The following is a 22,099-nucleotide window of genomic DNA, read 5'->3' as shown; positions in this document are numbered from 1 at the left end:
TCCAAACAAGCTGAAAAAACCTCAAACCTGTTGGACAATTGTAATGGCTGAGGTTCCTGCGCTCCTGCCCTCTGAGTCCCCTTACCTGCCTCACTTGCAACCAGGCTCTTCTGTCCCTGACCAAATCAGAAGACCCTGTCCTAAGAGGTGTGACTGCCTCCTGGTACAAAGAACCCGGGTAACTTTCCCCTTCCCTAATGCGTCACAGTGTCTGCAGTTCAGCCTTCAGCTCGTAAACTCTGAGCAGAAGCTGCTCAAACTTCAAACACTTACTGCAGATGTGTTTGCCCTGGATGAAACTGGCATTCAGGAGCACCCACATGCTGCAGCTGTGACACATCACCTGTCCTGACATCCTTAACATTTTCTAAATAACTATTTAATTATTTTATTCAATTATATATTTTACTTGTATTTTATATACTTTATTAACCTTACCACCAGTTGCTAGACTATTTTGAACCTTAGGAATAGAATAAACCTTAGTCACTCACCAGATATTCACCAAATAACTAGTTTCTTCTCCTGTAGCAGAGTACAGCTACTTCCTGAAGGCTGAAGTTCGAAAGCAGAAAGCAAAAGAGTACCCCTTTCCCTTCCTTCCCTAACTCCCCTAATTATCCAACTCCCAGCACTCTATTCTAAGTGGCACCTCTTGCACTAAACCTTGCCTACAGCACTTCTTTCCCCATGGCACCTAATTCTCACTTTGAACCAAATTCCCAGATATATTCACTTGGTCTCGGTCTCACTCAGGCCGAAGTCTCCCCACGCTGATCACGCGCTTGAAAAGTGCCTTTCTCATCTAGATCTGTGATGAGTCGCCCTCTCGCCTCATTTCCTGCTGCAGTTATCAACACCTAAATAAGGCCCTATTCAGGAGAAGGGCTTTCAGGTGATTAACAGTTAACTGCCACTAAGCCAGTTTAACCAGGCTACTAAACTTAAAGGCTGTTAATCCTGGGTTGTTAGTTCTAGGTCAGAATCTGACTCTTACTCCAAAATTGAAGCAGCAGGCGATCGAGGGGGTCGTCCCACCCGACTGTTTGCCCCTCTTCCGTGGCTATGTTCGCGGCCGGGTGTCCCTGGAGAGGGAACACACGGTGTCTGCTGGCACCATCGAGGCCTCCCATGCCCGGTGGGCACCATGGGGGGTTGGGGTGCTTTACCGACCCTCTTAACCACATTTTGGTTTGATGTTTGTAAGTTTCCTTTAAATTTTGTCTTTGGTTTTGCCGTGACCCTAACTTAGGGGCTGCGTTTTATTTTATCCCTCATTTTGTTAATTTGGGTTATTTGGTTGGCTTGAAAAGAGCTGCTCCAAAATTGAACTTGAAAAAGGTTTACTGGTTGAATTCCCACTTTGAACCAAATTCCCAAAAAAACTCCCTCGGTCTCTGTCTCATACAGGCCGAGGTCTCCCCTTGCTGACTGTGCGCTTCTTACTGATCTGGTGAAGCAGTAGGGAAGAGATGTCATTTGAAGCTGCATTCACTGAATTTGACTAGCTGTGTGAGGTCAGTGAACGTGTTGCGGCACTGCTGCCGTGTTCTCCATCACCGTGGTCACCTGCTGCCAATCCCCTCTCAAGAATTTACCTTTGGAGCCTCCTGGCTCCTGCAGAAACACTGTGCCTTGCCTTCTTTCCACCTAATAATAACACCTCCGGGGTCACATGGGGAAACCAGGCCCTCTCTCTTGCCTTTTGCTCTACTTTCTGTGTTTTTTCTTCTCTGCAACTTCCACAAGAGCGTCCACGCTTTAAGAAGAGCATGCTGCCTTTAAGATATGCCTGCTAGCTGAGCTACATACTAGTCAAGTATGCTGTTGGGCCCTCTATTGAGCATGCAGTCAGCCAGCAGTGAGTGCTGAAATCGTTTACATGAGGAGACAGCAGAAAGTTTGCATGCAACCTACATCAACGAAACCGACGCAGGGTGATCACACATCGCGATCCTCGCCCCCGAAAATGCTCCCAAACGGAATGTTCCCCCTTTATCTCCAGCTGCAGTGCTTGATAGTGAGGTGACGTCAACAGTTACTTCTTCAACCAGTGGAAATCTGTAAACAACCAGCCCGGGACCAATGCTAAATGATCACCAGATGTTGAACAATCCGCTTATATTGTCCCTTGAGAAGTTAGGAAAATACAAGTGCACAAATGGCTGACCAAGAAATGTAACACTTAGACTAAGGTTTCCATTGCCCACATGTATTAAAACAAAACTACCAGTTGGGAACATCTGTATCGCTGCCTAGTTAAATATTCATTCTGTAACTGAACCTCAATATAAACACTATGAGTTGTTTTATTATTATAAAAATACGAACAAATGGTATTTTGTACAAGTGCTAATGTTTGAATGATTTAGTGCAATTAAGTGTGGATTGAGAGAATTTATTTTTTTTTGGAAAAATATACTTTATTCATAAAATATCTGGAAGAACATTCCAAACCATTTCAAAATCACCATCACAAAAATACATTCAGGTTCAACTTTTACAACCTGTATCACGAGGTGCATCAATACAATCAATGAATATTACAATCATTTGCAGACATTCATTTTGAGCTGTACAGCCCGAGGGGATTTAAACAGTTCCCAGTCCCTCGGTGCACTGTGGCAGAAAGGTCTTAGACAGTGACCCTTCCCCATTGCGCCTTTGCTGCAGCTGCCCCAAGCTTTAGTGCGTCCCTCAGCACGTAGTCCTGGACTTTGGAACGTGCCAGTCTGCAACACTCGGTCAGGGAAGTGTGGATTGAGAGAAGGAGTATTGAGCTGTGTGGTCTGGAATAAATCTTTCCCAACAACTATGTAACTCTGAGTACATTCACAGTTCTTGACTTTTTTTTTCCAGGAGTGGGACATGAACCCACTACCTTCTGACTCAAAGGCGAGGGTGCTATGAACTGAGCCACAGCTGACACCTCCCGAAAGACACCAAGCACATTGCCCTCTCTGAGGATTGAACTCAGGACCTTCAGATTATGAGACTGACGCGCTGCCTACTGCGCTAAGAGTGTGGATTGAGAGAAACTATTTCCACTGGTTGAGAAGTCTAAGAATAGGGAATAGCCTAATAATTAGAACCAGGTACTTTGAAGTTAGGAAACCCCATCTAGGTGCAGATGGTGGTGTACGTTTGGAACTCTTCCAAAAGGCAGTAGATGCTAGGTCAATTATTAGTTTTAAATCTGAAATTATGATAGTTAATAGAAGGTATTAAGGGACAAGGAGCAAAGGACGTATATAGAGTTAGGATGCAAATCAGCCATGATCTCATTGAGTGGCAGCAGAACAGGTTTGAGGAGCTAAATTGGCCTCCTCTTGTTCCTCTTAGCAGGTGGGCAATATTTAACAGGTTAACACTCACTATTTAAAGCACAATGGTTAACAACTGCCAGACTTGCAAATTAGGTATTCTACACAGTGGGCTGAATAGAAGTAAAACTGAAAATGCTGAAATTGTACAGCAGGTCAGTCAGCATCTGAAGGAGAAGGACTAGGTTGCTCTCTTCAACTTCCACTGGCACCATGCACTCTAGTGACAAGACTTCTGTTTTTTTTATTCTTTCATCGGACATGGGCATCGCTGGCTTTACCAGCATTTTTATTGCCCATCCTTCATTGCCCTTGAGAAGGTGGTGATGAGCTGCCTTTTTAAACCCACAGTGCTGTTAGGGAGGGGGTTCCAGGATTATGACCCAGCGACTGTGAAGGAATTCCAAATTAGTTCCAAGTCAGGATGGTGAGTGGCTTGGATGGAAGCTTCCAGGTGGCGGTGTTCCCATGTGTCTGCTGCCCTTGTCCTTCTAGGTGGTAGAGGTCGTGGGTTTGAAATGTGCTGTCTAAGGAGCCTTGGTGAGGTGCTGCAGTGCATCTTATAGATGCTGCACACTGCTGCCACTGTACATTGTGGATGTTGAAGGTGGTGGATGGGGTGCCAATCAAGCAGGCTGCTTTGTTCTGGTGTTGAGCTCACACTCCTGACTTGTACTTCATAGATAGTGGACAGGCTTTGGGGAGTAAGATTGTGAGTTACTCTCTGCAGGAGTCCCAGCCTCTAACCTGCTGTCATAGCCACAGTATTTATATGGCTGGTCCACTTCAGTTTCTGGTCAATGGTAATGCCCAGGATGTTGATAGTGGGGGATTCAGTGATGGTAATGCCATTGAACATCAAGGGGTGATGGTTGGATTCTCTCTTGTTTGAGATGGTCATTGTCTGGCACTTGTGTGGCACAATTGTTACTTGCCACTTATAAACCCAAGCCTGAATGTTGTTCAGGTTTTGCTGCACATGGACACGGACTGCTTCGGTTTCTGAGGAGTCGCGAATGGTGCTGAACATTGTGCAATCATCAGTGAATGCCCCCACTTCTGACCTTATGATGGAGGGAAGGTCATTGATGAAACAACTGAAGGTGGTTGAGCCTAGGACACTACCCTGAGGAACTCCTCCATTGATGTCCTGGAACTGAAATGATTGAACTCTGTCACATGAACAGGGACATGTTAGAATTTAGTATGAAATTTTTTATTTTTAATGACGGATCGAAACCTCATCCCACCCCTGGATGAGATTTCACGAAAAATGCAAAAGCCGCTTGGCCTTTTTGCCTGCCCGCCAACCAGAAGGTTGGACGGGCTGTGAAAAATTTAATTCAATTAAGTTGTTAATGGCCTTAATAGGCCTGTTAATTGTCGGCGGGCGCACTGCCAACTCGCATGCATGCCCGCTGACCGAATTATCACGCGAGTGCACAATGACATCGGGACGCTCGCCCGACCTCATCGCCCGTCATTTTACGTTGGTTCGAGTCGGGCGCGTGCCCGCCTGACGGGCAGACAATGCTGCCCCTAGCGTTTGTGATTGACTTTTGTTATCTTTTAAAAGGGAAACAATTTTGACCACCAAAGTTTAACCGATTAATTAGGTTTGGTGTAAGATACGGAAAGACCATCCTAAACGAAAACAATTGCACGAGCGGAAATTTGGTTCCATTCCCAATACTTTCAACTGACTTCTCACCACAGATGATAACAATTTTATAAGGAGTCAAGTTCAAGGCCTTCAAACCTTGTTGCACAAGACAGATTACTTTCAAATCCTCTTTGACATCCCAGCAATGGAACTGCAACCCAAGCTAGGGCACGTCAACGTATGTGGGGGGATTTTATCAACCACTGTCCAATGGAAACCAGGAGCAATGGGAGTTAAAACTAGTGGGACAATTATTTGCTGCTCAAATTCCGCCCTGTGTCTATTTTGACAGCAGGTGGTCGGGGCATAAACCTATGCGAATCGAGGGCGTAATGCTCAGATGGGATCTTGGGGCAATTTAACAGCCTATTAGTCGGACTATCCACTATGGACTGTCACCTGCAAAACCTATCAGGGCAGAAGTGAGAAGACAAAAGATAAATCCAAAACTTAATCAGGAACAGGAGAGCTCCTCCAGACCTAGTAAGCAAACGTTTTGGCCTCTGTTGCCCCCTCACTCCCTTTTGCCCCCTGAAAATCCTGACTGAATACTCCTCCTCCTCTCTCGTGATTGAACTGGAGTGCCAGCAGTTGGCCTTCAAGCTGCCTGATCTTCGCCAAGGTGGAAGCTCTTTGCAGCTGTTTTGAGAGGGTAGCTGGCTGGTCGAATGTTAATGGGGACTGGCTAACATCATACAGGCCTCACACAGCAACTCTCAGGCAGGAAGCTTGGAGCCTCTTCTACGATTTTCACTGAGGAATTAAAATCATATTTTAAAAACGGGTTTTGCGGAATGGATCGATGGCTTCCTCCTGTTCCTAAAATGTCCCTCTCATGCCTTCAAGATAGAAGGGGGAAAGAGTGAAAATAAGGGATTTTCGCTTAGTAATACAGAGCTTGAGTGTTGCTGTAATAAAGAGACATGCTGTTGAAACTTTTCATCTTGCACTCGTCAGGACAGACACAAGAATGCCAAATTTTAAAGAGAACAACAATTTATACTGCATGAGTAAATGGGGTGCTGATTGGCTGGGAAGTTAGCTCTGATTGGTCAAGATATTACACTGGCGAATGCACCATGGAATGATGCTTTTGTTCCCCCATGCTTTTGTTTATTCGAAGAAAGTGCAATGTCTGGACATATTCCTTTTGCCTTCAGCATATGAATATATGTAGCTTCTAGCAAGTGAGCTACATTGTGAGCCTGACATCCTAGATTGGTTGTTTGTGTAATTCTTAGTACATTCGGGATTGTTCAGCAAGTGCTGTCCAATCGCAGACTCACACCTAACATTAGACATTAAGTTCTGAGTTTTGCAAGCAGGGGTCAGTATTCTGCCTATTGCAAGCAGCCAAAGGGACGTGCTGTTCGATACACTGTGATTCGATAGCATCTCAACAGTGTGTCTCCTTTTACAGCAATACTCAAATAAGAGATTGAAACCTTAGGAATCCCTAGTTGTAGTTTGAGTCTTGTTTGCTTGTGTGCTCCATTATGTGCAGTTACGTCCATGACTACAAATAAAATAAAAAGGAAGGGGCATACTAATTATTCTGATATTATTGATTTCACTTCCATAGAGTAAAAAATAGGTGAATGGTTTGTGTAGCCGTTTGCTGTGAATCCACAGATGCTATTGAGGCATATCCCTGCTACTTGTTTGAGTTGCAGCTGTTGTAACATACCATTAATATAATTATGCAAATTTGTTAGTATTCTCTATTTTTCATGTTAACATAAAGGAGAATTGCAGCAGAGATCACTTCTGCATTTGCAGCACCTTGCAAAATATAAAGTGTTTTACAAACTGCAAAGCAAGGTAATAACAGTTTTTCAATTAACCTATTGATGTTGTGTGTTAAAATGTTTGCAGTTGATTAATGGCACCTCTGGTGACTTGAGTGCAAATCTTTGAATCAGCAGATTATAGAACTCGGGTTCATATGTCCTCAGGGCCAAAACTGTTGGTTAATCAAACATGAACATATTTTGTTGAATGTCCAAAGCAAAGAGAAATGATTGGATCACACCTAATATGGTGATGAGTGGGAAGAAATTATCACTTGTCCCCTTTTTAACAAAAAGTTAGTTTATTCATGCATGTGACAACCCCCCGGTGCTTTCCTCTGCCAAGTTCAACCTCAAAAATGGGGTCTTCTGATGCTCAGTAAGCATTAAGAATGAAAAATCTTTTTTGTCCCAATTTTCTCTCTTCCTTTCCTGAGTGCTGGAGTTTGGTAGATGTCAATAGTCCTACTATCTCACCCAAGTGGTCATGCTTCACATGTGCGTATAGAGAACACAAGTTAGCAGGACTCTTATCTATGCCCCATTTCCTTCTCTCCGCTATTGCTGGTCATGTATTCAATCATCAAAACTTTAAGCTCTGGAATTCCTTCCCTAAATCTCTCTACCTCTCTACATCTCTCACCCACATTAAATTCACCCCTTACCAGCTATGTCTCTGACCAAGCCTTTGTCACCTTTCCTAATGTCTCCATCTTTGGGTCAGGGTGAATTTTTGTCCAGTCACACACCTGTGAAGCACCTTGGGATCTTTACTATGGTGAGCGTGTCACATAAATCCAAGTGGTTGTTGTTGATATGGGTTGAGTTTGATTTTTGTCCTCTTTCCAGCAAGGATTGCTTCCTGAAAAAATAACTTCAAGTGCCAATTCTAGCTTGTTCATCCTTCTCCAACCAGGATCACTGAGGCACATTCAAATGTTGCTCTTGCTGCCCCAACCATGATAAATTCATGCAACGTACCCAATGTCTCCCATTTTGTATCCAGGTACACATGGACTTCACTTTTGCTAGGCCTCCTTGATGCCACACTCGGTCAAATGTGGACTTGATGTCAAGGGCAGTCGCTCTCACTTCACCTCTGGAGTTCAGCTCTTTTGACCGTGCTTGGGCCAAGGTTGTGATGAGGTCAGGAGCTGAGTGGGCCCTGGCGGAACCCAAATTGAGCATCAGTGAGCAGGTTATTGCTGCATAAGTGCCGCTTGACAGCACTGTCGACGACACCTTCCATCACTGTGCTGGTGATCAAGAGTAGGCCGTTGAGGCAATAATTGACCGGGTTGGATTTGTCCTGCTTTTCGTGGCCTGAGTGCCTTGTTGACAGCGAGCGAAAACGGCTGGGATCTGGGAGAAGCAAACAAGCAGCCTGAGGACAAGTCGGGGGGGAGGAGGGAGATTTTTGACTTAATAAATTATGGGCAGAATATTTCGTTCAGCGTGTGGGCACACGCCCAACACGCTCGAGCGTAAAATAGCTCGTGATGACGTCGGGCAAGCATCCGGACATCATCGGGTAATATTTCGGTCAGCGGGCGCACACTAAACTCGGAAGCACGCCCGCCAACAATTTAAAGGGCTATTAAGCCCATTAGCTGCACAGTGAACTGGGATTTTTCGCTGCCAGTCAAACCTTACGGTTGGCGGAAGGCGAATTGGTCAGGCGGCCTTTGCCTTTTTCGGGAAACCTCATCTAAGGGTGAGATGAGGTTTCCGTCATTAAATTAAAAAAATAAACAGGTTTGGACAGAATTTTCATGGATATATTCAGGTCGCTGTTTCCGACGCGTGGGCGTTTTTCCCCGGATTTTAAAATCTTTATTTTTTTTGTATTTCAATTCTTCAGCTCCCTGAGGCAGCTCTCTCTGCCCTCAGGGAGCTTTCGCTCCACGCTCTCCCCCACCGTGCCCGACTTCACCGTGACTTCAGCGCTCGCCCTTCCTCCGGTCCCCACCCCAGGCGGTGCCGATCGTATCAGCGCGCGCTGCCCGTTAATTGGCCAGCCAGCGTGAAACAGCGGCCGGGGGTGGGGGGCGATCGCGGTTGGCGGTCCGGTTTCCGACCGCGCCCGGGCCCGTGCCCATCGCGCCCGCCCGCCGAGCTGAAAATTTAGGCCTAAGTTTATTTGAGGGAATAGTTTTCTTTTGAAACGACTGTCCCATTGAATGTAAATGATGTATATTGTCAGCTCTGTAAATTACTGAAATGACCTATTTACTGCTTATCTGAACATTCACAATGTTCTGCAGCAATTGTGATTTTACCTGGACCGTTTTTAATATCAGCCAGGAGCAGAGATCATGACAATGACTGAATGAAGTGATATAGATGTTCTGAGTTTTTATGCATTATTGCTATATCTACACATATCTCTTTAATAGCCAGCGCTTTGTTTCAGTTATTTTGTTCTCCCTAACTCCGCGAAGAGCAGCTCCATTATCCATCTTGTAGCAGATGCTTTTTGTAGTGAAAATTTCCAGCTTTTTAATGATCCCTTTATGCTGCTTACTAAGGTTTAGTTTTGTTCTCATCTATGTTTTTAATCAGGAAAATTGGGTGAAGATGAATAGATCAATCAACCAGGAGGAAAAGTAAACTAACAGCAGGAACACTAACTTGCCAGGAAAGACCTATGACTTCCTAGGACAACTAACGCCAGAGACCAATCAATCGATAAGCATACATTTCCAACAACACATGAACAGGCATTGAGAGAAGTATTTTTACATTTCTTTAACAATTTCACAACACCCCAATGTGCTTTAAAGCTAATTAGTTACTTTTGAAATATAGTGTTAAAATTTAGGGTAATGTTGTAGCCAATTTGCTCACAGCAAACTCCCACAAACAGCAATAAGCTGAACGACCAGACAGCCTTGTTTTAGTAATTTTAGTTGAGGGGTAAAATAGTGGCCAGAGCACCAAGAAAACCCCCTGCTCTTCTTCAAATAACACTATGGGATCTTTCACATTTAAAACCATTCATTTCCATCCCTCTAACATCACCCAACTCCACCTCGCCTAAACTCATCTGTTGCTGAAGCTTTCATACTTGTCTTAGTTAGCTCTAAACTTGACTATTCCAATGCACTCCTGGCCTGTCATCCAAACTCTGCTGCCTGTGCCCTATCTTGCACCAAATCTCATTCACTCATCACTCCTGTCTTCTCTGACCTACATTGGCTACCAGTTACACCTTGATTTTAAAATTCTCAGAGTGCTCCATGGCCTCCATATGCCTATAAACTCCTCCAGCCCTTCAACCTTTCAAGGTATTCTTACACCTCTAATTCAGACCATTTTCACATCCTGTATCTTAATCAAACCACCATTAGCAGCTGTACCTACAACTGCCTAGGATTTAAGTTCTGAAATTCGCACCCTATACCTCTACCTCTCTTTCTTCCATTAAGACGGTACTTAAATCCCACTTCTTTGACCAAGCTTTGGTCATCCGCCCTACTATCTCCAGTGATTCGGCGTCAAATTTTGCTTTATAATAGTATCGTGAAGCAACTTGGGAAGTTTCATTACATAAAAGGTGCTATATAAATGCAATTTTTTTCTATACACTTGTAGGGTCTCAGTTTTAACATCTTACTCAAAGGAGGGCATGCTGACAGCATAGCACTCCCTCAGTACTCCACTGAAATGTCGTTCTGGATTTTATGTTCAAGTCTCCTGAGTGGGATTTGAACCTATGACCTTCTGACTCAGAACTGAGAGTGCTGCAATGGAGTCAAGACTGACGTCTAAAAACTGAGCTGGAAAGAAAGCTGATGTATCAATGAGCTTTACTTACTAATGCTACCAAACAAAATGTGCAATTGCAGAACTAGAAGGGTGAAACTAATATCAGGGAATCATAGGATTGTTACAGCACAGGAGGCCACTCAGCCCGTCGTGTCTGAGCTGCTTCTCCGAAGGAGCAATTTACCTAGTGCCACTCCCCGGATTTCTCCCCAGAGCCTTAGCATTCTCCCTGACCAGAAAACCAGTCATAATTCTCCTGCTCTTCTTAGAAATAGTGTCTGGGATCTTCTATATCCACCTGCGCAGTCAGATAGAGCTTTGGTTTACCATCTCATCCAAAAGACAGTACCTCCTCTGACAATGTAGAGATCCCTCAGTACTGCACTGGAGCATTAGCTTTGATTGTTGCACTCAAGTCCTGGGGCAGAATTGTCCCCCTTGTTGTGGGGGAAGTTTAAGAGCGGGTGCGTGCAGACGCGCCTCCGATCGGCACCTCCAATCGGGGGCGCGCCGCCATTTTATGTGGGCGGGCCAATTAAGGCCCGCCCAGCGTGACGTCCGTAGGGAAGCATTATGTGCTCCCTGTGTGGGTGGCGGGGGATTCCCTGAACCGAGAGTGCGCTCTTTCGAGCATGCGCACGAGAAAGCGCACTCATCTCCCTGAGGCTAAGTGCAGCCTCAGGGAGATCGGCTCTACAGTGAAAAACCTGAAAAATAGAAAAAAGAAAATTCCCTGATATGTCTCCTCTTGTGACACTGTCACATGAGTTGGGACATGTCCATCACTTTTAAATACACCTTAATTACATTTTTTAAAACCTACATGAAACCTTATCCCGCCCGTGGATGCTTTTTCTAATTCCCGCCGGGGCTCTTGGCCTGCCCACCAGCCTTAAGGTTGGATGGGGCAGGACCATTAATTAGCTTAATGACTCTGTCAATGGCCTCAATGGCCTCATTTGGCCATTGATAGGTCGGCGGGCACACAGCTTATTCTGCTGAGCCCCCGCCTACCTGAAAATTTATAATGGGGCGCGGTGACGTCGGGAGTTCCGCCCGATATCATCCGCGTTGGCGAGCGGGCCCCACCCCTCTCTCCCAACTGGAAAATCCTGGCCCCGGAGTGGGACTTGAACCAGGAGCCTTGCGACACAGAGGTGAGAGTGCTACCAACTGATCAACACTGACTCTCTGATGCTCACAGATAATGTCACCCTCACACACTCTGGCAATGGCAAAAATACACAAGAGCATTAAAATCCACAACACCATGAGGCACAAAGTTTTGAACTATATTTGAGTTTCTTCTGTAAAAACAACACAATAGTGTAACTCATGTCCCGTAAACTATATTTGAGATATCATTATGAGGAAAAATAATTCAATGAAAATGTCCTGGTCAATAGTTATCCCTCAACCAACATCATGAAAGCAGATCATTCAGTCATTAGCATATTGCTACTTGCGGAACCTTGTGACCATATAAGCTGCTGTGTTTCCTATAATACATTTCAACAATAGCACTTGATTTGCTGTAAAGCATTTTGGGATGTCCTAAGGCCATCCAAAGGGCTAGACTGATGCAAATCTTTCTTTTTCTCTTTAAATTAAAGAATTTACAGGATGTAATGCGCCAATATTGCAAATATGCAATGTGGTATATGGAACTTACGCTACCACTCATTAGCTTCCGGCCCACCCTCAACAACAGAAATATGCCAGTCCCTGGGACTCAACACTAAGAACACCTCCTCTCCCAGCTCCAGCCCCTGCTCAGGGTCAGTCTCAAAATATGCTTCCACTCCATGGGGCAGGATATGACGAGCACGCGCCCGACCTGAATGACGAGCAACGGTGTCAGGTGAGCGTCCCGACATCATCGCACATTCGCGCGATATTTCGGTCGGCAGGCACGCGCGGGAACGAGCAGCACGCCCGCCGATAATTGACAGGCCTATTAAGGGCATTAAGGTCGTCATCGAATTAAATTTTTCGCTGCCCATCCAACGGCCTTTGTATTTTTTTGCAAAACTTCATCCACGGGCGGGAAGAGGTTTCAATCAGCAGTTTAAAGAAAAAAACATTTCTCAAACTAATTTGCAACACGTCCCTGCTCATGTGACAGAGTCATACGAGGGGGACGTGTTATTAACATTCTTAAATTGTTTACATTTTTATGTTCAAAAAGCTTCAGCTCCCTAGGGCTGCTCTGTGCCTCGCGGAGCTTTTACTGCGCGCACACCCCCGCACATGTGTGAAGTTCCATGCTCGTCCTCCTCCTCCTCCTCCCCCCTCCTACACAGGCAGCGCTGAGCACTGCAGTGCCCAATTACACGCTGGCTGGCCGTTAATTGGCCGGCCAGCGCCAAATGGCAGAAAATCCTGGCGCAGGTCACGGAACTAGGAATGTCCCCACTTTTGGCTTCAACTCACTGAATGTCTCTACACCTAACATGAGTCTCAGAAATACTGCGCCTGGCATCACCAACTCTATCCACTTCAATGACATATATTAAAGAAAAGGACATTTTGCATGGCTATTAGGGAAGAGCTGGGGGCTGGAACTAACTGGGTGGATCTTTCAAAGTGCCAGCAAAGGCACGACAGGCCAAATGGTCTCCTTCTCCACCGTGTCATTCTATACACTCTCAGCCAGCAGATAACAGAAAAGCAACCTCACCCCAACCCTGCATAACCCTGTAAGCCACTGCATGCCCATGCCAGTTCCCACAGCTTATTCAGCTGCTTCACCTCCACGTGCCCACATTATCTGTCCCACCACCACGTCCTGCTCCCCAGCTCCATATCCCACATGACTGCTCCGATATTGTATAGCTGCAAGCAAGCATCAATTAATAAAACATTTTGGTTACTTCCCTTTATTGCTAATGCACGCTGAACATCCACTTCATTATCTCTCCGTCAAAGTAGCTTTTAGAACTTCAGAATCAATACAAATTCGGTGAGCATTGTAAAGAGCATTATATCTAACATGTTTTTCAATATTATGACAAAACATTCAGTACTAATTTTAGAAATTAGATGAAATCTTTAAAACTGCTTTGTGTTTCTCAAATGACATCAATATCTGTAGTGAGTTAAAAGATCAGTCCGGGCATCTGCCATTGGTAAGATTAAGATGCTTTATATCAGGATTTTGATCTTGCTGCTTGAAAACATGGCACCAGGGCATCTGCTGAAGCTTAGGGGCTGGGTATTTCTAGCCCTCTGACCCACTCCCGCTGAGAGTCTCTCCAATGGTATGAGATGAGTCAGCATAATCCTCTCTGAGAATTGGAGTTTCAGGATAGAAAATTGCAAAGGATACGTACACGGGAAAAGAATTCTATGGGCTCATGTAACACTTTAAGCATCCACTCTCCTTTCTAAATGCATTCATTCCCCCCGTGCACCTCAGCTTCAATATAAAACTGACAGTTCTAACATTATCCCTCTTATCAGGTGACTTCCCAACGTGCATGCTCTCGCATTTTAATGAACGCTTCAGGAAAACCTTGGCAGAGCAGCAATCGTTGTCGGATTGCCTCTCCACTCAAACTTTTCAATGACCCGACAGTGCTCCGCTTTCCTAGCCAGGTCTTCCGAGCCTGGCTTCTGCGGAAATGCAGAGCGCATCGTCCATCAGAGAACTCCATCGGCTGTAGTGCTGTGGTGTCAGGAGGAGGACAGGACACGCTCCCTTTTTACAGCACCAGCTGCCATAAGTTAACTTCAAGTGTCCAGAGTGAAGGGATGAGTAGGTGAATGGGCAGTGTGGTAGGCGGGTGAGGTGGTAGAGTGGCAGGTGGTAGGATTGCAGGTGGGTGATGTGGTAGGTGGGTTGGGTGGCTGATGGGTAGGGTAATAGGTGGATAAGGTCGTGGGTGGGTAAGGGGGTGGATGGTTAGGGTGGCAGGAGGGTGAGGTTGCAGGTGGGTAGAGTGGTACGTGGATGAGGTGGCAGGTGGGTAGGTTGGCAGGTGGGTAGGGTGGTACATGGAAGAGGTGGCAGGTGGGTAGGGTGGCAAGTGTGATACATGGGTAGAGAAGTAGTGTGTTGGCCAATCATCAGCAAACATCCCACCTCTGACCTTATGATGAAGGGAAGGTCATTGATGAAGCAGCTGAATATGGATGGGCCTAGGCCCTGAGGAACTCCTGCAGCGTTGTCCTGGAGCTGAGATGACTGACCTCCAACACCCACAATAATCTTCCTTTGTGCTAGGTATGATTCTAATCAGTGGAGAGTTTTCCCCCAGATTCCCAATGACCCCAGTTTTGCCTGAGTTTCTTGGTGCCACACTCGGTCAAATGCTGCCTTGATGTCAAAGGGCAGTCGCTCTCACCTCACCAGTTCAGCTCTTTGTCCATGTTTGGACCAAGACTGTAATGAGGTCTGGAGCTGAGAGGCCTTGGTGGATTCCAAACTGACAATCAGAGAGCAGGTAATTGCTGAATAAGTGCCATTTGATAGCACTGTCAATGACATCTTCCATCACTTTATTAATGATTGGGACCAGATGGGTGGGCTGTAATTGGCCAGGTTTGATTCGTCCTGCTTTTCTGTGAAAAGGACATAAGTGGGCAATTTTCCACATTGTTAAACACACACCAGTGTTGCAGCTGTACTGGAACAGTATGGCTAGGGGCGTGGCTAGTTCTCGAGCAGGTAATCAGTACCACAACAGGACTTTGTCAGGACCTGTAACATTTGCTGTCTCTAGTGCTTTCAGCCATTTCTTGATATCACATGGAATGAAATGAATTGGCTGAAGACTAGGATCTGTGATGTTGAAGCCTCAGGAGGAGGCCGAGATGGATCATCTAGTCAGCACTTCTGACTGAAGACGGGTGCAAATGTTTCAGCCTTGTCTTTTGCCCCTGGAGGAAAGAAGATTCACGGAATGGAAACTCCCAAATTTCCAGAGATTTGTTACAATAGGATTCAAATACATTTTTGACAAGAATGGGACACGTTTAGTATAATTGTAAGTGATAAATTGCCTGGGAACTTAAAGAGACCAACTTGTGTGCGGCCTGCACAGGGGCATTGGGGTTTCCGTGCCACTGCATTGCTTACAGGGAAAATTGGTGGTCCCATCTTTCAGGATGATTGAGGTTACAGGCGAAGGAAACTCCCAGGACCCTGGAAGGACAGGAAATTTGCCCCTCGGCACAGGAAGTGGGCAGGCGTTGGATATTTCAGCCGCATTTAATGAGCTCCACATTGATGTTTTTCCTTCCTACCGATGCAGTACTGGAAGCCGCCAGCAGAGGTGATCCCAACAAACCACTGGGTCCATAACCCATGAGTTTCTGGGGGTTACCACCATTCTGGGGTGTGGCAGCTTACCGGTTAGGTTACTGGGCTGGTATTCCAAAAGGCTGGATAAAGATCCAGGGACGTGCATTCAACATCCCACCACTGTAACAGGGAATTTAAATCCAATGGAATAAAAAAACTTACATCAGTAATGGTGGCCATTATTGGATTGTTGCAAAAACCTATCTGGTTCTCCAATGTCCTTTAGGGAAGGAAATCTGCCATCTTTACCCGGTCTGGCCTGTGTCTGACTCCAGACACACAGGAGTGTGCTTGACTGCTAACTGCCCTCTGAAGTGGCCTAGCAAGCCACTTAGTTGTATTCGAGAAGGAGGCTCACCACCCCTTCCGAGGGCAATTAGGGTTAGCCTTGCCCACGTCTTGTGAATGAATTTTTCCAAAATCCCCCAGCAAATAACATTAAACTGCTGTTGGGAGTACCAGCGCTATACTTTTTAATGATCTACTATACATTGAGTTCAGTAATGAAATCAAAGTGCATTTGCCCTCTTTGAACCCATGTAATTATTTCAAACCTGGCTCATTCATCTTTCAAAAATTTATTTCAATCTTATTGTAATAATCTCATTACTGACAGTCCTGGTTCTAAATCAACGCCAGCGCACAGGCAGGACTGGTTGGTTTGATATTAAATTATGGAACTGACCAGAAATTGATAAATGGATCCTTGGAGAGTGGGAAACTGAAGCTTTAACCCTTTCAGGAACGGATGGCCACCCCCAGTGCTTTAGAGACAGACACTGGGCCCAGAACTCCGATTGCATCGTGCCCGTACTTCTGACCGGAAACGGATGTGGAAGGATTCAGTATGGGGTTGGGCGTGCACGCGGTCAGGCCGTGCACAGGAACGCGGCACTCACTGCAGAAGCCCTTTAGCCTTCCAGGGCACCTGCCTGATCCAGGCGCTAAGCAAATCGATAAGCTTCATGACTGTTCCAGGTTCCTTCGCCCAAAACCGGGTCACAACCGATTGTGGCAAGCGCCCAAGCACGTTACCATCAGGTTTCGCCCGCCCTCCGGCAGCTAAACAAGTCGCCTTTAAATGGGCCACCGCCAAAAACACCAAGGGAAATGGCTTATTTTTACCTGAACGTGGAGCTGACATGAGCACCGTTCCACCAGTCAAACTCACCTGCTGAAATACAAGCCAGTCTTGCTGCCAGACCTCCCCGGTATCAGTGAGCCTCCACAGGGGTTGCAGCTGGTGCCTGCAGCTCACATTCAGCGAGCGGACCTATTTCCGACAGTCCCACTGCCAGTCTCACAGGCAGTTACCAGGAGTCAACGCACCAGGACCCCTTTCGAATTTGGACGTGACCCAATTTCAAGGTCATTATTCCTCACCTGGTTTCACTCGGTAAAGAAGTAGACTCAGCGATGACGGGATCAAAGCCACAACAAAAAAACATGCATTGCATTCCACAAAAATGACAACTTTTACATTCATTTGGGAGCGGAAGGGCAATATTACTGATTTCCTTGATGCTTTAATGAATAAATTCACTTCTGGAGTCACACAGGACTGAAGATACCACATTCACTCCCAGGTCTGTGCTGCACATGGTCATCGAACCCAGGACCAAGTGGGAGTGTTTGTATTGTCCTCATTATCCCTGGGCTAATAAGAGGCTTCTTGCTCCTGCTAGTTATTCATTGCTGGAAAGTGTACACTGAGTATGGGTTTTCCAAGCAGCAGCAGCTTATTGATATCTCACCAAAATGGCCCTTCTGAATGTCATCCTTGATGCCATACGTTAGTAAGATGCTCAAGGCATCTACATAGAGTTATGCAGCACAGAAATAGGCCCTTCGGCCCATCGTGTCCATGCCGGCTATCAAGCACCTATCTATTCTAATCCCATTCTCCAGCACTTGACCCTGTATGCTATGGCACTTCAAGTGCTCAACTAAATACATATTCACTCTTGTGGTTTGGAATCAGTGTACTGTCATTGGAAGTGGGAACTCTGATCCAGCACCAATCCCAACAACCCCACTGGCACCCTGGCTCACATTATCTAACTCAGGTGTCAGCTGTGGCTCAGTTGGTAGCACTCTTTCCTCTTTGGGGAGGTGATGGCGGAGTGGTATTGTCACTGGGCTAGCAATCCACAGACCCAGGGTAATGCGCTGAGAACCTGGGTTCGAATCCCACCACGGCAGATGGTGGAATTTGAATTCGATAAAAACCTTGAATTAAAGGTCTAATGATTGCTGTAAAAACCCATCTGGTTCACGAATGGGGAAGGAAGAAACCTTTAGGGAAGGAAATCTGTTGTCCTTACCTGGTCTGGTAAGGACGATAGACCCACAGCAATGTGATTGACTCTTAAATGCCCTCTGAAATGGCCTAGCAAGCCACTCAGTTGTAACAAACTGCCACAAAGTCACCAAAAGGAATGAAACCGGAGGATCAACCTAGGTGCCGGAAACGATAACGGCAATCTCAGCCCTGTTGATCCTGCAAAGTTCCCTTTACAAACATCTGGGGGCTATTGGTGACACAGTGATATACAGCCAAGAAGGAGTTGCCCTGGGAGTCCTTAACATCAACTCTGGACCCCATGAAGTCTCATGGCATCAGCCCAAACATGGGCAAGGAAACATCCTGCTGATTACCACGTACTGCCCTCCCTCAACTGATGAATCAGTGCTCCTCCATGTTGAACACCACTAGGAGGAAGCACTGAGGGTGACAAGGGTGCAGAATGTACTCTGGGTGGGGGACTTCAATGTCCATCACCAAGAGTGGCTCGGTAGCACCACTACTGACCAAGCTGGCCAAGTCCTAAATGACATAGCTGCCAGACTGGGCCTGCGGCAGGTAGTGAGGGAATCAACAAGAGGGAAAAACATATTGACCTCATCCTCACCAATCTGCTTGCCACAGATGCATCTGTCCATGACCGTATCGGTAGGAGTGACCACCGCACAGTCCTTGTGGAGACGAAGTCCCAGCATCAAGCCAGGGGATCAACCCTGGTTCAATGAAGAGTGCAGGAGGGAATGCCAGGAGCAGCACCAGGCATACCTAAAAATGAGGTGGCAACCTGGTGAAGCTATAACACGCGACTACTTGCGCGCCAAACAGCATAAGCAGCAAGTGATAGACAGAGCTAAGCAACCCCACAACCAACGGATCAGATCTAAGCACTGCAGTCCTGCCACATCCAGTCGTGAATGGTGGTGGACAATTAAACAACCCAATGGAGGAGGAGGCTCCACAAACATCCTCATCCTCAATGATGGAGGAGCCCAGCACATCAGTGCAAAGGATAAAACTGAAGCATTTGCTACAATCTTCAGTCAGAAGTGCTGAATTCATCAAGATTCATTTCGGCCTCCTCCAGAGGTCCCCAGCATCGCAGGTGCCAGTCTTCAGCCAATTCAATTCATTCCACGTGATATCAAGAAATGGCTGAAGTCACTGGATACAGCAAAGGCTCTGGGCCCTGACAATATTCCGGAAATAGTACTGAAGACTTGTGCTCCAGAACTTGCTGCGCCCCTAGTCAAGTTGCTCCAGTACAGTTACAACACTGGCATTTACCTAGCTATGTGGAAAATTGCCCAGGTATGTCCTGTACACAAAAAAAAAAGGACAAATCCAACCTGGCCAATTACTGCCCTATCAGTCTACTCTCGATCATCAGTAAAGTAATGGAAGGGGTCATCAACAGTGCTATCAAGGTGCACTTGCTTAGCAATAACCTGCTCACTGACACCCAGTTTAGGTTCCACCAGGGCCACTCGGCTCCTGTACTTATTACAGCCTTGGTTCAAATGTGGAGAAAAGAGCTGAACTCCCAAAGTGAGGTGAGAGTGACTGCCCTTGACATCAAGGCAGCATTTGACCATGTATGGCATCAAGGAGCCCTCGCAAAGCTGGAGTCATTGGGAATCAGGGGGAAAACTCTCGGCTGGTTAGAGTCATACCTAGCACAAAGGAAGATGGTTGTGGTTGTTGGAGGTCAGTCATCTCAATTCCAGGACATCACTGCAGGAGTTCCTCAGGGTAGTGTTCTCAGCCCAACCATCTTCAGCTGCTTCATCAATGACCTTCCATCATAAGGTCAGAAGTGGGGTTGTTCGCTGATGATTGCACAATGTTCAGCACCATTCGAGACTCCTCAGATACTGAAGCAGTGCATGTCCAAATAAAGCAAGACCTGAACAATATCCAGGTTTGGGCTGACAAGTGGCAAGTAACATTCGCGCCACACAAGTGCCAGGCAATGACCATCTCCAACAAGAGAGACATCCATCACCTCTTGACGTTCAATGGCATTACCATCGCTGAATCCCCCACCATCAATATCCTGGGGGTTACCATTGATCAGAAACTGAACTGGACTAGCCATATAAATACTGTGCCTACAAGAGCAGGTCAGAGGCTAGGAATCGTGCGACAAGTAACTCACCTCTTGAGCCTACAAAGCCTGTCCACAATCTACAAGGCACAAGTCAGGAGTGATGGAATACTCTCCACTTGCCTGGATGAGTGCAGCTCCAATAGCACTCAAGAAGCTTGACACCATCCAGGACAAAGTCCGCTTGATTGGCACCCCTTCCACAAACATTCACTCCTTCCACCACCGACACACAGTAGCAGCAGTGTGTACCATCTACAAGATGCACTGCAGGAATTCACCAAGGCTCCTTAGACAGCACCTTCCAAACCTGCGACCACTACCATCTAGAAGGACAAGGGCAGCAGATAAACGGGAACACCACCACCTGCAAGTTCCCCTCCAAGTCACTCACCGTCCTGACTTGGAAATATATCGCCGTCCCTTCACTGTCACTGAGTCAATACCCTGGAACTCCCTCCCTAACAGCACTGTGGGTGTACTTACACCACATGGACTGCAGCGGTTCAAGAAGGCAGCTCACCACCACCTTCTCAAGGGCAACTAGAGATGAGCAATAAATGCTGGCCCAGCCAAGTGACGCCCACATCCCGTGAATGAATAAAAAAAAGTCAAAAGGCTGTGGGTTTGAGTCTCACTTCAGAGACTTGAGCACAAAAATCTAGGCTGCCCGCACGTTACAATACAGAGGGAGAGCTACACTGTTGGCTGCCACCTTACAATTGAGATGCTAAACAGAGACCCTGTCTGCTCTCTCAGGTGGATGTAAAAGCTCCCTTGGCACCATTTTGCAATGAAGCTATCCCTGGTTTCCTGGCAAATATTTATCGCTTGTCAACATCACTAAAACAGATTATCTGGTCATTATGACAATGCTGCTTGTGCATGGTGTTTGCAAACTGGCTGCACATTGCCTACATTACAGTAATGAGCACACTTCAGGAATACCTCATTAGATGCAAAGTCCTTTGGGACATCCTGAAATACACTAAAGAAATGCAAGTCTTTCCTTTTTTTCATCACATGATTGTCCTAATCTGTAGGGATCTATGATATTTAACCCATTTACTCATTGGGCAGATTGCTATGTTTTTTTAATTTCATTCATGGGATGTGGGCGTCACTGGCTAAGCCAGCATTTTTTGCCCATCACTAATTGCCCTTGCTAGGGCTATTTCAGAGGGCAATTTGGAGTTACATGTAGGCCAGACCAGGTAAGGATGGCAGATTTCCTTCCCTAAAGGGCATTAGTGAGCCAGATGGGTTTTGTGCAACAATCGGCAATGGTTTCATGGTCATCATCAGACTTTTAATTCCAGATTTTTATTGGATTCAAACTCCACCATCTGCCATGGTGGGATCTGAACCTGGGTTCCCAAAGCATTACCCTGGGTCTCTGGATTACTAGTCTAGTAAAAATACCACTTTGCCACCACATCCCCATATGTATTTTGTATATTATTTCACAGTATACGATTACTTGACAAGCGATTTTCAATCTTTTTTTTTAAATTATTCATTCACAGGATGTGGGCATCATTGGCTAGGCCAGAATTTGGTGACCATCTCTAATTGCTCTTGAGATGGTGGTGGTGAGCTGTCTTCTTGAACCGCTGCAGTCCATGTGGTGTAGGTACACCCACAGTGCTGTTAGGGAGGGAGTTCCAGGATTTTGACCCAACGACAGTGAAGGAATGGTGATATATTTCTAAATCAGGATGGTGAGTGACTTGGAGGGGAACTTCCAGGTGGTGGTTTTATTTTTATTCGTTCATGGGATGTGGGCATCGCTGGCTGGGCTAGCATTTATTGCCCATCCCTAATTGCCCTTGTTCAGGGGG

At 46.1% G+C, this 22,099-nt stretch overlaps 1 non-coding gene across 1 annotated transcript; it reads right to left on the bottom strand.

Annotated features, from left to right (window-relative positions):
* Positions 1–2,952: 2,952 nt before the first annotated feature.
* trnam-cau (transfer RNA methionine (anticodon CAU)) lies at positions 2,953–3,025 on the bottom strand. The gene has a single exon. It is a non-coding gene; the product is annotated as a tRNA-Met (tRNA).
* Between the last annotated feature and the right edge of the window lie 19,074 nt (positions 3,026–22,099).

The sequence above is a fragment of the Cetorhinus maximus genome, chromosome 21 (assembly GCF_964194155.1).
Source record: "Cetorhinus maximus chromosome 21, sCetMax3.hap1.1, whole genome shotgun sequence".
NCBI lineage: Eukaryota > Metazoa > Chordata > Chondrichthyes > Lamniformes > Cetorhinidae > Cetorhinus > Cetorhinus maximus.
Note: the sequence above shows the minus strand (reverse complement) of the source record. Positions and strands in the feature narration are given on the sequence as shown.